At 50.5% G+C, this 13,908-nt stretch overlaps 1 protein-coding gene across 2 annotated transcripts in view; it reads right to left on the reverse strand.

The window, feature by feature from the left end:
* GLG1 (golgi glycoprotein 1) overlaps positions 1 to 13,908 on the reverse strand; it is a 1,453,447-nt gene that overhangs the window by 847,855 nt on the left and 591,684 nt on the right. The window lies entirely within an intron of this gene.

A 13,908-nucleotide genomic window follows, 5' to 3' on the forward strand; every position in this document is an offset into this window, starting at 1 on the left:
TGTTTCATGAAGAGCTCCGCTATAGGGCGACCAGTTATCTGGGCGGAAAAAAACAATCTGAGGGACCTCGAGGCGTGAGGGATTTTGGGTACTACACAAGTCACGATAGGGATAGTGTTTCAGACACGCCTATGCCGACGTCCCCTTTCAGTCCCCCGAAAAACAAGATGCAATACTCTACGGTTACCACTGGATGTCGGACCATATGGACAGCATGTGATTCTAAGCAGATTAACAAGCATCAGAACCTTGTTTACCTGAAGAATCGGGACGGCTTCTATGGCGTCCTTTCCCAGCAGCGCTTCCACCTCTTGGATCAGGAACTGCAGATGCTCCCGTGAAAGGCGTTGATGTTTCGGCGGTCTGAACTGTGGAGGTCGGGCGAATTCCACGCAGTAACCGTGAGCGACCATCTTTAAGACCCACTGGTCTGAAGTTATCCCCTCCCATGCCTTGAGGAAAGGTGTTAATCGCCCCCGACCGGGGAGACATGGGAGGGGACCTGGACTTGGTGGTCATTTCTGACCCGAAGTTGACGCTCCTGGAATTGGAGCCTCTGCCTCTATTCTTTCTGCGCTTCTGACCCCTCTGGGGGTAGTAAGTGGGGCTTGCAGCAGGTTGACTTGAGTTGAAGTTGCCCATGCCGAAATTATTTTGAGCGGTGCGGGCTTGTCCTTGAAAGGACCGCTGAATATTACTGCCCCTCTGAAGACGGTTTCTGGGAATTTTGGTGCAGCAACTTAGTAGTCTCGTGCTCCTTCTTGGCCATCTCCAACGCATCGTCAACCGCCTTCCCGAAGAATTTGGCCTCTTGATGGGTTTGTTGATAATGGATGCCTGGGTCTCAGGCCTGAAGCCCAACGTGCACAGCCACGCGTGCCTCTTTAGGAGAGTACCCTGTGCGAGAGACCTGCCTGCTGTCTCTGCGGTGTCCGGGGTATTCTTTACCACATTCTGATTGGCAAGTTTGACCTCCGTGAATGGCGAGAAGCTTGGCTCTGGTTTGTTCCGGAACCCCTTTAAGGCCTTCCTGGAGTAGGTTCCATTGGGCGTCGACATAGCTTGCCAGTAACATTGTGTTATTGGAAATCCGGACATCATAGGCCGCCGCCGACGTAACCCGTTTGCCTAAGGCATACAACCTTTTGGACTCCTTGTCCGGGGGTGACTCCTGTGGCAAGGGGAACCCCTGCTCTCTTGCGAGTGTTGGTCACCACCAGAGAGTATGGGATTGCGTGTCCTTTGATATAAAGCGGGTTGGTGGGGGAGGGTCGGAAAAGTTTTTTGACCTTTGGGTTCACAGCCCGAGTCTGAGCCGGTGTGAGTAAGGAAGGGGCCAGCAGTCTCTATGCAGTGCTCAAGAGACGGATAGACTGGCTTGCCGGCAGCTTTTTATTAATAATGTACTCTGCGAAATCTTGTTCGGGCAAGGTTTCAAGCGTGGCAATTTTAAAGAATTCCGCTGCTTTTTTCCAACATGTTGAAGGCCAATTGATCATCCACCGGGGAAGCTTGTCGAATGGAGGTGGATGGGGGAGAGTCGAGGCAAACGAAATCAGAGTTGTGATCGTCCTGCTGGATGTCCTCCCAGTTGTCCGTTGCTCCACGATCTTCCCCATAGTTTCCAGAAAAGAAGACTCTTCTTCTGTATAGATGTCTCTATATGTGTCCATCTGGACATCTTCTTGATAGTCAACTTGGTGTTGGACATTTAGGTTTTGGACATCTTGTGTTTGAGGGTTAGGGTCTACCTGAGCTTTTTTCGGCGGAGGTTGATCAGAAATCCTGATAAACTGCTCCAGCCGATCCATACACCCCTTGAATTGCTCTGTGGTCCACTTGGATGACCCAAATGGACCTAGCTGAGCAGGGACCATGTTCTCCGCCCTAGAGAGTTTAGGATCTCCTCAGGGTGCTTGAGAGGGGTACCTGGCTTTCTTCGCAAGAGTCTTTGGGATCGTCTTCCAAATCCATGGAAAACATTTTGGCGGATTGGCCCTTAACTGTGGGCGGAACCAGTACTACCCCAACCGCCATAGCAATCCTATTGATGCTCTTACGGATGGTCACTGAATCTTCGGGAGACAACGCTTCCGATGATGTGTCGGCAGTGAAAATGGCTTCCGCGGCTCCAGAAGGGCTAGCGGATGGCTTCCCGGGTAGAGGCCTACTCGTAGTTTTCGGGCCTGTACGGGCCTTGGAAACCTTGGAATCCGTCAAAGTTTCTTGTTCTGAAACTTCGGCGCATGTAGTTTGGGGAGTAGCGCCCTTGTTATGTTTGTTATGCCCAGTCATGCTCTGCTGCAGATGCGGGGGAAGGCTTCAGATCAGACCGATCCGTGGGCGCCGCCGAAGTTTCCGGCGGACCCGTTGGCGCTTCCGCCTTCGTCGTCGAAGAGGGCGCTTGGGTTGTGTGCTTTGTGCGGTGCGATTGTACACCCCTGTCACCGGGTGTGGTCCCTGTAGCAAGACCGGAGTAGAGCCTGGAAGGGTCGGGGACGGGCGTGGCAGCCCTAGAATAGTCCGCCTCAAGGTTTATAACGTCTGCGTTGGACGTTTGGTCATCCAATGTACCCCTGTCACTTTCGGCTGGTGTCGCGGGAGGGAAGCTCCACACGCGACATTCTGTACGCGGCCCACCGCTTCAACCGGCGCTCCTTAAGGGTTTAAGGAGTTTACATGCCGAACACCGCTTCTCGTCGTGCTCTAGGGGGAGACAAGCGTTACATGACGTGTGCTCGTCTTTCCACGGATATATGACCCTACACACAGGGTAGAATCTAAATGGAGTCCTTTCCATAGCAGAAGGGAAGGGTGACCAGACCAAAAAGAAAAGCAGTGGAAAAGGAAAGACAATTTTTAACAGTATGGCAAACCCCGAGCCCACTCTCCCTACTGTGTAGGCCGGCCAGAAGGCCCGACCACGTGGAAGTACAAACGCCGGATGTTAGGCACCGGAACCCACAGCCGTAGACGATTCCCCCGTAGTCTTCGTCGAAGAGGTTCTGGATGGGCGAAGTGACTTAACAGGGATTAAACCGACAATTCGGTAAGAAACAATGTCTCATGAAGAGCTCCGCTATAGGGCAACCAGTTATCTGGGTGGAAAAAAAACAATCTGAGGGACCTCGGCGCGTGAGGGATTTTGGGTACTACACACGTCAAGATGGGGATAGTGTTTCAGACACGCCTATGCCGACGTCCCCTTTCGGTCCCTCGAAAGACAAGATGCAATACTCCGAGGTTTCCACTGGATGTCGGACCATATGCACAGCATGTGATTCTAAGCAGATTGACAACCGTCAGAAAGTCAATTTCACTTCTCTTGGAAACAATTGATACACCAAGAAAAGGTATTTAAACCTTTGAAAAATCTAAAAAAAGACTTCCCTTTGCCACTGCACTGGAGGTGCTGTGTAACAATGTAAAAGATGATGCCTATGGAGATTGTCAGACTCCACAACTAAAAGAAACAGTGTTCAAATCATGCCAAAATACAGGATAGTGGGGGGGAGGGTCAAAGGTCCTTCGCAGAGGGGTGAAGATTTTTTCAGGAGTAGTCACTGGTTTCAAAGGAGTCTACATACATTGGTTTTATCCTTGTTATGAGTATCCTCAGGCCTTGGGGGCCGAGCTGACAATTGTTACTTTTGGCGTAAACGGCACCGAAGGCCTAGATGAAGTAGACGGGCTCCTTTGACAGTTTTGGCGCAGAGGGCTTCGAGGGTTTACACGCTTCGAAGGAGTCCATTTCGAACGCTCGTCATGTCATGAGTGATCCTTGTCCATTCGAGGCCTCAAGGGCTCTATACGAATCACGCTGTCCACCCGGGGTCAAGGGTGGGCAAGTTTCGGGTCAAGGCAGCTCCTTCCCGGCTTCAACAGAAGGCACGGACAAAGCCTTACCCTGCTTCTTAATTTCTTAAGATCTCTACACTGTATGCGTCCCACTGCGCAGGCATCGACTTTTTGGAGGAGCATCTTACCCTCTCGGGGGTGCCGCATGACGTAGATGTAGAGGAAGGCGACAGATTGTGCCCCCTCCTAGATCGCTTTGTCGAGGAAGAAGAATGGCGGGAGCCACTTTGTGACCTTTAAAGTTTTTTATCCTTAACGCCGTGGAGAGTGGTCTCTACTTGTCCGTCGAAGAATAATCAGGTCGTGTCTTAAGGGACTTGGATATCTTGCCTACCTTCAATTTCCCCTTTCTTTCTCGCAAGGCCTTACCTATCATAGGATGACACTCGGTACAGGAATCTGTGTTGTGGCCTTCAGCCAGGCACCACAGACAGACTATGCTGATCCGTGATGGACATTTTGGAGCTGCACTCCTTGCATTATTTCAATCCGGAACGAGGGGTTGTGATGTTTAAGACGAAGACCTAGTTATCAAAAGGTAACTACACAATCGAAATGAACGAGGAGCGCCAAGTTACGAAGCAAACAAGTTTGTGGAAAAACAGAATTTAGGCCAGTGGGCGCAGTGCGTGCTACTTTACATCTGATGGCATCACCCTGGACCGAGGCCTTCGAGGGACATCGACTTGATGCCATCTAATGCAGGGTGCCCTCAGCAAAGGTTTTTTGAAGCAGCCGAAGCTGGATATTACATGTCAAAGATGAGGAATACCTTGGAGGAGGAAATCCATTCGAATATGGAAGTACTTGAGGGGCTGTGACCCTCAGGTTTGATCTTCTGTGAATGGCACCGAATTGCAAATCGATTCCATTTGTGTCCGTAAGTGACGCCCTTGCAGTCTGCTGAAAGATCCTAACCCCCGAACTCTAATGCGACAGGAGCCAGGCCTTCAGGTTCAGAGATCCTGGGTTGTGGTGCAGAATTGCGCCTCCTTTCCTGGCGAGAAGATCCGCAACCACTGGCAGCTTGACTGGAGGGTCGCTGACATGCTAAGAAGGTCCGGGTACATGAGGAACATCCCCTGGGCGATGGCCCAGTGCCACAAGTCCTGCGGCTCAGTGGAGTGCTGGGGATCTGGTGCCCCCATGCTTCCGGAAGTAAAACATTGTGGTGGTATAGTCTGTGAAGACCCTCAACACTATGCCCTTGAGGGACGGCAGAAATGACTTGAGGGCCCAAAACACTGCCCATAGTTCCAGTATGTTGATGTGTCGTGTCTTCTCTTCCGGCAGCCAGAGGCCTCTGGCGTGAAGAAGTCCGGTGCGGGCTCCCCAACCTTCCAGAGTGGCAACCATCGTGACTGTCTCCTGGTACGGGGGGCTTTGGAAATCCGTGCCTCTGGCGATATTGGAGCGTACGCCCCACCATCTGATTGCTCTGTGGAACTCAAGCGTTATCCTGTCCTGAAGCTTCGGGAAACGTGGATCCAACGGGCGCTGAGAAACACCTGCAGCGGCCGCATATGTAACCCACAGAGCTGAATCAGGTATATGCACAACGACATGCTGAGCAGAGACTTGATGGTGCTCACTATGGCAATCTTCAGTGCCAATAGCCGTTGCACCTTGCCCAAGATGGCCGATCTCCCTTCTTCTGACTGACGCCAGGCATGAGGCTGGTTAAGCCTGGATCCCAGGAACAGAGCGTCCTGCGATAGAGTTAAGCAGGGCTTTGCATAATTCACTGAGAACCCCAGATCTGTCAGTAAACAGACGGTCTGTGCCGTGTGTTCGACGGCGATGCCCCTTGACCTGGCCCGATGAGCCAGTCGTCCAGGTAGGGATAAACATGGATCCCTTGCAGTCATAGATGGGCCACCACCGGCTACAAGCACTTGGTGAAGAGACTGGGCACCGACTTCAGTCCAAAGGGAAGTGCCTTGAACTGAATGCTTCCCTTGAACGACTAAGTGCAGAAACATGTGGTGTCCTTTGCGTATGGGGATATGGAAGTACGCGTCCTCCAGATCCAACGACAGAAAGTCCCCCTGCTCCAGGTGGCCGAGCACGTTCTGCAGCATGACCATCCTGAACTTCTGGGACTTTATGTACTTTTTGAGCCGGTCGGTCGAGAATTGGCCTCCAGCTCCCAGTCGTGTGTCTTACAAGAAAAAATTCCTCGAGTATACTCCGGAGCTCCAGCCCCAGAGTCGTTGCGGAACCAGCTCCATCACCCCCTTTAGTAACATGGCCCAGACATCCAGCAGCAGTTGAGGGAGGTGGTTTTCCTGCTGTGCAACCGGTGGTATTTGCTGACACTTTCAATGAAACTCCAAGGTCTGTCCGTGGGCGAGAGCCTCCAGCACCCCTCTGTTGGTGGAGATGGTCTCCCACATGCTTACCAAGTTCGCCAGCCAGCCTCCCACCAGGGTGCACGGGCAGGGTTGGACTGGCCCCGTCGGCCAGGCCGATCCAAAGCCCTGGGGGCCGGTATTCTAATGTGGCCCGGTGTGCCAGGTTACCTTGGCTCAGGGCACTGGCTGGCTTGGCTGCGGGCTGCAGCCCGCTCAGCAGCCATCTCCTGCCTCAGCGGATGAATTCATTAAAGAAAGGTAACACACAAGTGTTAACTTTCTTTGATGAATGTATCACGTAGGCCTGCTGATCCTGGCAGTGCCCTGGGCCCTGAGACAATCTGGCACCGGCGAGACGCCAGTGTTGCAAATGCCATGAATTTCAAAAATACAAAAGGAGCGTCTACTGGGGCAGCCACTCGTTTTTTTGCGATTCATTGCCTTTGTAGGCCCGTGTCACATCCCTTTCTAGTCTCATCTATCCACCTGCTGAAGTCCCTTGACTGCAGGGAGACCCCGGCTAGCAGCCGGCCTGCGAGCCCTTCCTGCCTTTGATGGACGTACCCTCTGCGCCAGAGCCTGCTGCCCATCAGTACACTTTGCAAACGTACTGGAAAATGCTTCGGGATAGAGCTTGTAGGACTATCGGGAGCTTGTACTGAAATGAGAGACGCAGTAAGTTAACCAGCGGAGATCAGGGGTCGTGGACGTGCGTGCCCCGATTCCTTATAAATCAGTTCTACTGTGAATACCCACTATGTGGAAATTATCTCTGCCCAGGATCCAGGGGCGTGGGTCCTATGAAGTTAGAACACCCGGTTTGACTTTTGTAAAACAGGGATGCAACTAGTAGAAATGAATGCAAGGAGTTGCATGGTGGAATTCCTTGGACTTGCACCACAGGCACTTGACCCCCATCATTCAGGCACCCCCAGAGCCTCGCTTATCACACTTTACAGATTACAGGTACACGCCCCGGATGCGAGAGCTCTCAGCAGCACGAAATAGCCATTAAATATGTTAGGTCATTAACGCGCCTCGGGATGCATCTGCTTAGCAGACAGGAAGTCTTGACGTTTTCTGCATTTGTAACATACTGTTGCAGGCGAACACCGAGTCACAAAGTACTTTCTACACCCGGGAGTCAGCCTTGTTCATTGCTTACATATAGGTTTTCTTTACATATGTTGTGTAATTGTTGTTGGGGGGGTGGGGAGGGAGGGTTGTGTGCAGTGTCAAACCAGTAAGTTGCCACTGGACAGTGTGCCCTCCTGCAGCATCCCCTTGCTTTTGGTCAGGGCAGGCATAGCCCCAGTGTGCTCAAAGCAACCCCCCCACACCCCTGTCCTGTTGCTTGCGCATTCCGCAACTGCAGAAATCAGAGCAACTGCCTGGGTAGCCTAAGGCCACGCAAGAGGTGGCTTTATGATCTTACACAAATCATGATGCTGTGTTGAAAACCATCAACCCTTCTCCACAATCAGTCCACCAGCAACCCCCTCCCGACGTCCTTTCTTTGGTGTTCAATGGGAAATTAATTAAACAAATCTGTAGTTAGTTAAACACCTTTGTTTGATTTTGCCCGAGATTAATTTGCAAGCAGACTTAAACTCTGCTGCAGGATCGCTGAATGTGAACGTTTATTACAGGGCTTGTAAGTGCCCAGGGACACCGACAACACACAAGCTTGCAGCGCTGTTTCCATGACAGTGGCTAGCGCTGTGACATTAGCTTCCTCCATCTCCTCAATCTCTAGATCTATCCCGCCTCCTCTGTTTCTACCCATTTTTAACAATTCGCTGTATTGATTCTTCTCCCACCTCTTCCCTTCCGCAGTCAGCTGTCTTTGAGGCGCTTTCCGAGGCACCTGAATAAGTAACCATTTCATACTATGTATTTTGCTTTTCGCAAGTTGCACTAATAGCATGTTTTTTCTGCCGTTTTCTGTTACGATCGCAAGACATTCCATCTCGGTGTCCTCGGTCACTTTACACAATTCTTGTGCCTAAAAACTTGGGTACAGTGTAGAAATGTGAGCCCATGGCACACCAAATGGCCATTAACTTAATTGTTCCACAATGAATGATTTGCTGTAATGGGTCTTTCTTTCCTATCTCCATGGCATGCTGTTCAGGATGTTTGTTTGCATGTATGAGGTAACAAGTGCTCAAAGTATGGGATGTCCTGTGAGTGCGATGCTTTCCCTATTTTGCCAACCTCTAAAGCCTGAAAAGTAGATTTATGCAGGCTTGACATGCGGCCAACTTAGAACCAGACCTGCAGGTGAACTTAACTGGTCTGCAGTTAAATCTCACTTACCAGTTTAATAGTATCCACTACAGAATTATTGCTCATTTTACTATAGCCAATATGATAGCTCAGTGGGTTGAGCACACAATGCAATGTGTGTGTGATTTGCAGGTTCGAAACCCAGCAGGGTCATCTCAGCCTTTCATCCTTCTTAGGTCGATAAATGAGTAGCAACAGAGGTTGGTGATATTGTATGCATATTTTTTTCTATAAAAAAGTAACTTAAGCGCAAGTGCTATACAATAACAGTACCATTTGGCCTTGGACGTCTGCTTGCATTCACAGTAATTTGGCAACATGGACCTATACACACACATAAATTATACATATTGTGATCCATTTTTGTATACAAAATTATGTTATTTTATGAACTGTGTAGTAATAAGACACATGAACACTCAAGTAGCATTTTCTGTAAAGACGTGAATTGATGCGATTCATGGATGATTTGAGGTCCACTTTTTCTGATGCGAGGGGTGGGCCACTTTCTTGGGTGTCCGGGCCCACCTCTTGTCCCAGTCCAACCCTGTGCACGGGTGGGGGCCCGACGTCCTGGCCGGTTCAATCTTGCTTGGAGGTCAATTGGCTGCCATGCGGTCCCCTCCAATGGCGTCCACCCCCAAAGGCCTTGGAGTGACCCCTGTTGGCTTCCTGGGTCGAGGAGCAGGAGGTCTGACAGTAAGAGGACGAGTCCCCACCGAAACCCTTCAAAGAGCAAATAGACATCCCTCCTGAGGGACGAAAGGACAGTCGTTGCTGTAGAATGCCCAGGGCACATGCTGTCTCCATGTCAGTCTATGGGCTGGAAAAATTCAGCCACTGCCTTTCCAAACAGGTTGCCTCTGTCAAAGGGCATGTCCAAAACCCTTGGCTGGACATCCTGTCTAAGTAGGTGGCATTGAGCCAGCCACGGCGGCGAAGACAGACTCCATTTCCCATCTGGCGGAAACCTGTGATGTCCAGGGCCACTGTGATGACGTGGTCTGACGCCATCTCGCCTTCAAGGATCTCCAAAGCCTCAACCTGCTTGACATCAGTGAGGAAGTCCAGTAGCGCAGCCAACTTAAACCACAGTTCCCGGTCGTATCTGGCCACGATCTTGGCAACCTTGACCATTGCCGCTTAGAGTAGATAACCTTTCTACCCATAAAATCCAATTTCAACCCCTTGTTGCCTGGAGGGGTGGAGGAAGGGGACACCGGCTTGATCATTTCTTCCTGGCGGCCGCCGAGAACACAGAGTCTGGGGACGGTTGAGACTGCAAGCACTTGGGTGCAGAGCCCGGTACCCTGTACTTTTTCTCTAGTCGGTCTTTCTTAGCTGGGGCCGTTAGAGGGGTTCTTCAGTAGAGCCAGCACTTCATCCCAAACATTGTCCAGGAGCGGGACCCGAAAGGATGGTTTTCCTCTTAGTCTCCTGGGGCTGATAGAAGAAGCCTCCTTTTTTCCCAGTGTGAGCTGAAAAAGCTCTGATGCGCGTGTGATCATTGCATGGAAAGATCCTACTTCGCCCGGCAGAGAGGCTCTGGGCGGAGGCGACTGTAGGTCCCCCATCCCACCATTGTCATCTGTGCCCATTGTCACTATCTGACTCAGTCGCCCTGGGGGGGATAGAGGGGAGCGGTGGGTGGCATGGAGGCATAGGGTGCCTCCTCTTCGTGGCTGGCGGTTCCCTCAGTGGAAACATGTAGGCTGGAAGTGGCGTTGCGGGCGGAGGGGGTCACCAGCATCCTCCTCTATATCTCCAACACCAGCGTGTGGAGGGTGAAAGGCCTTTAGGCAGTATCTAGGGTGCAGGAGCACTAGGTACAGGGCCCTCATCGCGGTCCCTCAGTCTCCTCCATAGATGGTAACCCCAGTCACCACGTCGTGGGGCGAGTCCCCTGCGTTCCCCTCTGTCATGGCCCACCTGGCCGGAAATTATTTTATCCTCATCAGCCGAAGAAACGTCTGTTCCTTGGAGGCCTTCTCCCCCACTCCCCCTTCTTCGGGTCCTATGGGGTCGGTCTCGGGCTGAGGTCCTGCATCCACTTCTCTGGGGGCTTCTCAACTGGCTTTCTCAAAGTCTCCCGCCTTGGAGGAATTGTTAGGGCTAATTCTAATAAATGTGCTAAGTCCCCACACCTTAGAGAACCCCCAGCAACTTTGCTGGATTTTGAGGACTTGATTTTTTTTACCTTGAAAAGAGTGAGCCTTTTTCCCCACTCATGTATTTTGATGTGCGTTTTACTCGTGTTCTTTGATTATGGAGTTTTTAAGATAACTCCATAGGCATCTTTTCATGTGTGTTACACAGCACCCTCAGTGCAATACACACAGGGATGTCTTTAAACTTCCCAAAGGTTTAAATGCCTTCTCTGGGCTAAACTACTGTTTCCCAGGGAAGCTAAGGTTAAATTGACTTTAATAGTCTTTAAATTCCTAGACCCACACACTATCCTATAGAGTGCTGAAGGGGTTACCTAGTATCCCCTGTGTCTCAATGCTCATGTAGCAGTCAAATGCTACCCTTTCCTATCGAAATGGCTGGTGGCAGTGGTTTTACAGCCAACTACCATGATTTTTCTCGACCGCGAACACTGGTAGCTAAAAAAAGCGGGACCCATGTTTTTCAAGATGGCGCCTTAAACCGCTTTGTTTAAACGGGTCCCGGTCTTTTTTCGCCATCTCATTTTGGAAAGGTTCTTCTAGAGACCAGGTTTAGTCACTTTGTTCCTTTGGCGGGCTTCAGGACTACAGACAGCCTCTGGCGTCTGAGTGTCTGGGGGGCAGGAAGTGAAGGAGGTGCCCGAAAATCCCTGTGCTTAGTCTCCTAGGAGACCCAAATGCACTCTGGCGTGATTGGCTGACTGTCTGGCAAGGACAGTCACCCTGCTGGTTGAGTGGCAGCTAGGCTGGAATGAAAGGGAGAACACAGTTTAAAAAGGCGAGTCTCTTGGACTGGAAAGCAGAGTCAATGAAATTGGAACGAAAGAACCGAAAACAAGCTGGAAGAGGAATCCTGCTGCAACTCGTGGACCTTTGGTTTGCCCGGTGAAGCCCTGCTGCAAGTCCGAATTGCCAAGTTCACCTCCACAGAGAAGCCCCTTCAAGGACGACTTCATCCTTTGAGTTGGTGGGACCAATCAACTCGTAAGCCACCTGGATACTATTCTCGAAGCTGGTTAGGATTAACCAGGGGGAAGGACACCAGCTTGTCTGCTTGAGGAACAACTACTCTAACTGAATGGACTCCATTTTTTTCAGTGTTTCCAACGATCCTGTCCAGTGCATGAGTCCTCCCTCTTGTCCCCACGACTGAGGCTCAGGAACAGTGAGATCTGCAGGAACTGCCAGGAACCCACGTCTTCTGCTGCAGCTTGTTCTTCATTTAAAGGTACTGTGCCAACCCGATTGAGAGAACTTACCTCTCGCGGTAAAAGTTCGCTGAACTTTCCCAACTTGCAGGCCTAATCAGCTTGTGACCCAACATATGATTCTTTTTCGTACAAACTACTTCTGAGAACATTAGCAAAGACTGTACCATTTACCGCAAGAACTGCTCTTTCCTATGCAAGACACTAGTCCATTGACTTTGGCCTGGGCCTATTGAACTGAATCGAGTCCTCTAGTGAACTAAAACTGTTTGCACTGCCTAAGAAAGTATGTGTGATCTATTCTGCTAACTTGTGCCTTTTTGCTCCCATTGAAAGCAACTGAAATACCATTTTGCTCCTATTTCAGGGGAGCCTAATTTGTTCAGAAACTTATTGGATCAGTATTGAAGTGTGTTTGTGTATAATAAATTGCCTCCTTCTAGTGAATGTTTTCTAAATGATTGTGTAATAAATGAATAAGTGTTTTACCAAGAAACCTTGAGTGTGTCTACTTGAACCACTGTGATTGTAAGACCTCTGTGTAACATCCTTGTACTGCTCACATTCCCTCTTGAGATAAGCCTGGCTGCTCAGCTCGCTACCACAAACTATAGTACAGACTTATATCAAAGGTTGGTTTTTGCTTACACCTGTAGTCCTAATTGTACATGGTTGTCCCAGAGGGTACTGCATGCAATTCTGCCCAACAGGAAGAGACACCCTGGCTGTTGTTGGGGTACCCTGGGCTGGGTTCGCCCCTTGGGCCTTCGAAAGTGAAGCCACTGCCACCTTGATGGGGGGAGACGATTTTGCCTGGTGCACCTGGGCCTTCACGGAAAGGCTGGATTCCCTGGTCTACCTTGGCCTTCACGTTGCGGGTCGGACACCGCACCCTGCCTGGCCCTCTCCCATATGGTCTTCTCCAGATTTTCTATAAGCTTCCCTGGGGTAGCTGACTTCCTCTTGGACAAAGAGCCAGAGTGCTGACTGGAGATCGATGCAGATTGGGATGACAATTGCACCCTGACGGTTGCGGGACACGCAGCAGGGGTGACCCTGACGGAAGCGGACTCGCAGTGCTTGGCCTTGTGTTGGGCCACCACGTTTAGGGCACCCTCAAAGAACTTGCAAGCCTGCTCAGGTTTGCCGGATCCGGGGAGAGGCAGGTCCCTGGGTACCACCCGGGGCAGAGGCCTTGGCCTGCAGCCACGACTCAAACCGTTGGTGTCGATCCTTCATCGTGCGCTTCGTGAAGCCACAGCAAATCAAAGAATCTTCCTCCTTATACATCGGGTGCAAGCAGTACAGTCACTGGGAATGCTTGTCGACCATGTACACATTCCACAAACCGCAGTCTGAAAAAAGCTTGAAGAGGGAAGCGCCTGTCCGACATGATCCACGTGGTGTAGGCCCAAAAAATTTTCTAGAAGCCTCCAAGAACACCACAACGAAAACAACCCTGAAAAAAGTATTGAAAAAATGGGTCCCCGTTAGTCGGAAGGATGATCGATGGGGCACATGGGCTCGATTGACCGAAAAGAACGAGTGACTTACCATGTCTGGTAACTTTCTTTCAATGGGATGTTCCTCTGACGTATTCTACATCTATGACAGGTAAAATGTGGAATACGTCAGAGGACACAACCCCCTTGAAATAGAGTTTAACTATCAAAAAGTGAAAAACAAAGAAAGAAGGCTCAAAGAGTGAAACACGAGGACTCCCAACACTTGAACGTGCAGTAAAAATCTGAAGATGGCTGCCAGAGGAGGGGCTTAGGTAGTGGGCAGTCATTGGCTGGGGCCAGTATAACCCAGAGCTCAGTAATTGGTTTATAGGAGAAAGATAGTTTGGAAATGAAACTGAAACTGTTTGTTACTGAGGATTCCCAGCCTGACGACTGGGAATATTCATGAGGATGTGAATCCATGCCAGACCCCATGCTGGAGAAGGTGCAAAAAGAAAATCTTTAACGCTGGGTGCAGAAGGTGGGGAGACAGAATGTGGTCATTGTTACTTGGTTTGATGTTACC

Source organism: Ambystoma mexicanum, chromosome 1p, assembly GCF_040938575.1.
Source record: "Ambystoma mexicanum isolate Mex_15411 chromosome 1p, UKY_AmexF1_1, whole genome shotgun sequence".
In the NCBI taxonomy this organism is placed as follows: Eukaryota; Metazoa; Chordata; class Amphibia; order Caudata; family Ambystomatidae; genus Ambystoma; species Ambystoma mexicanum.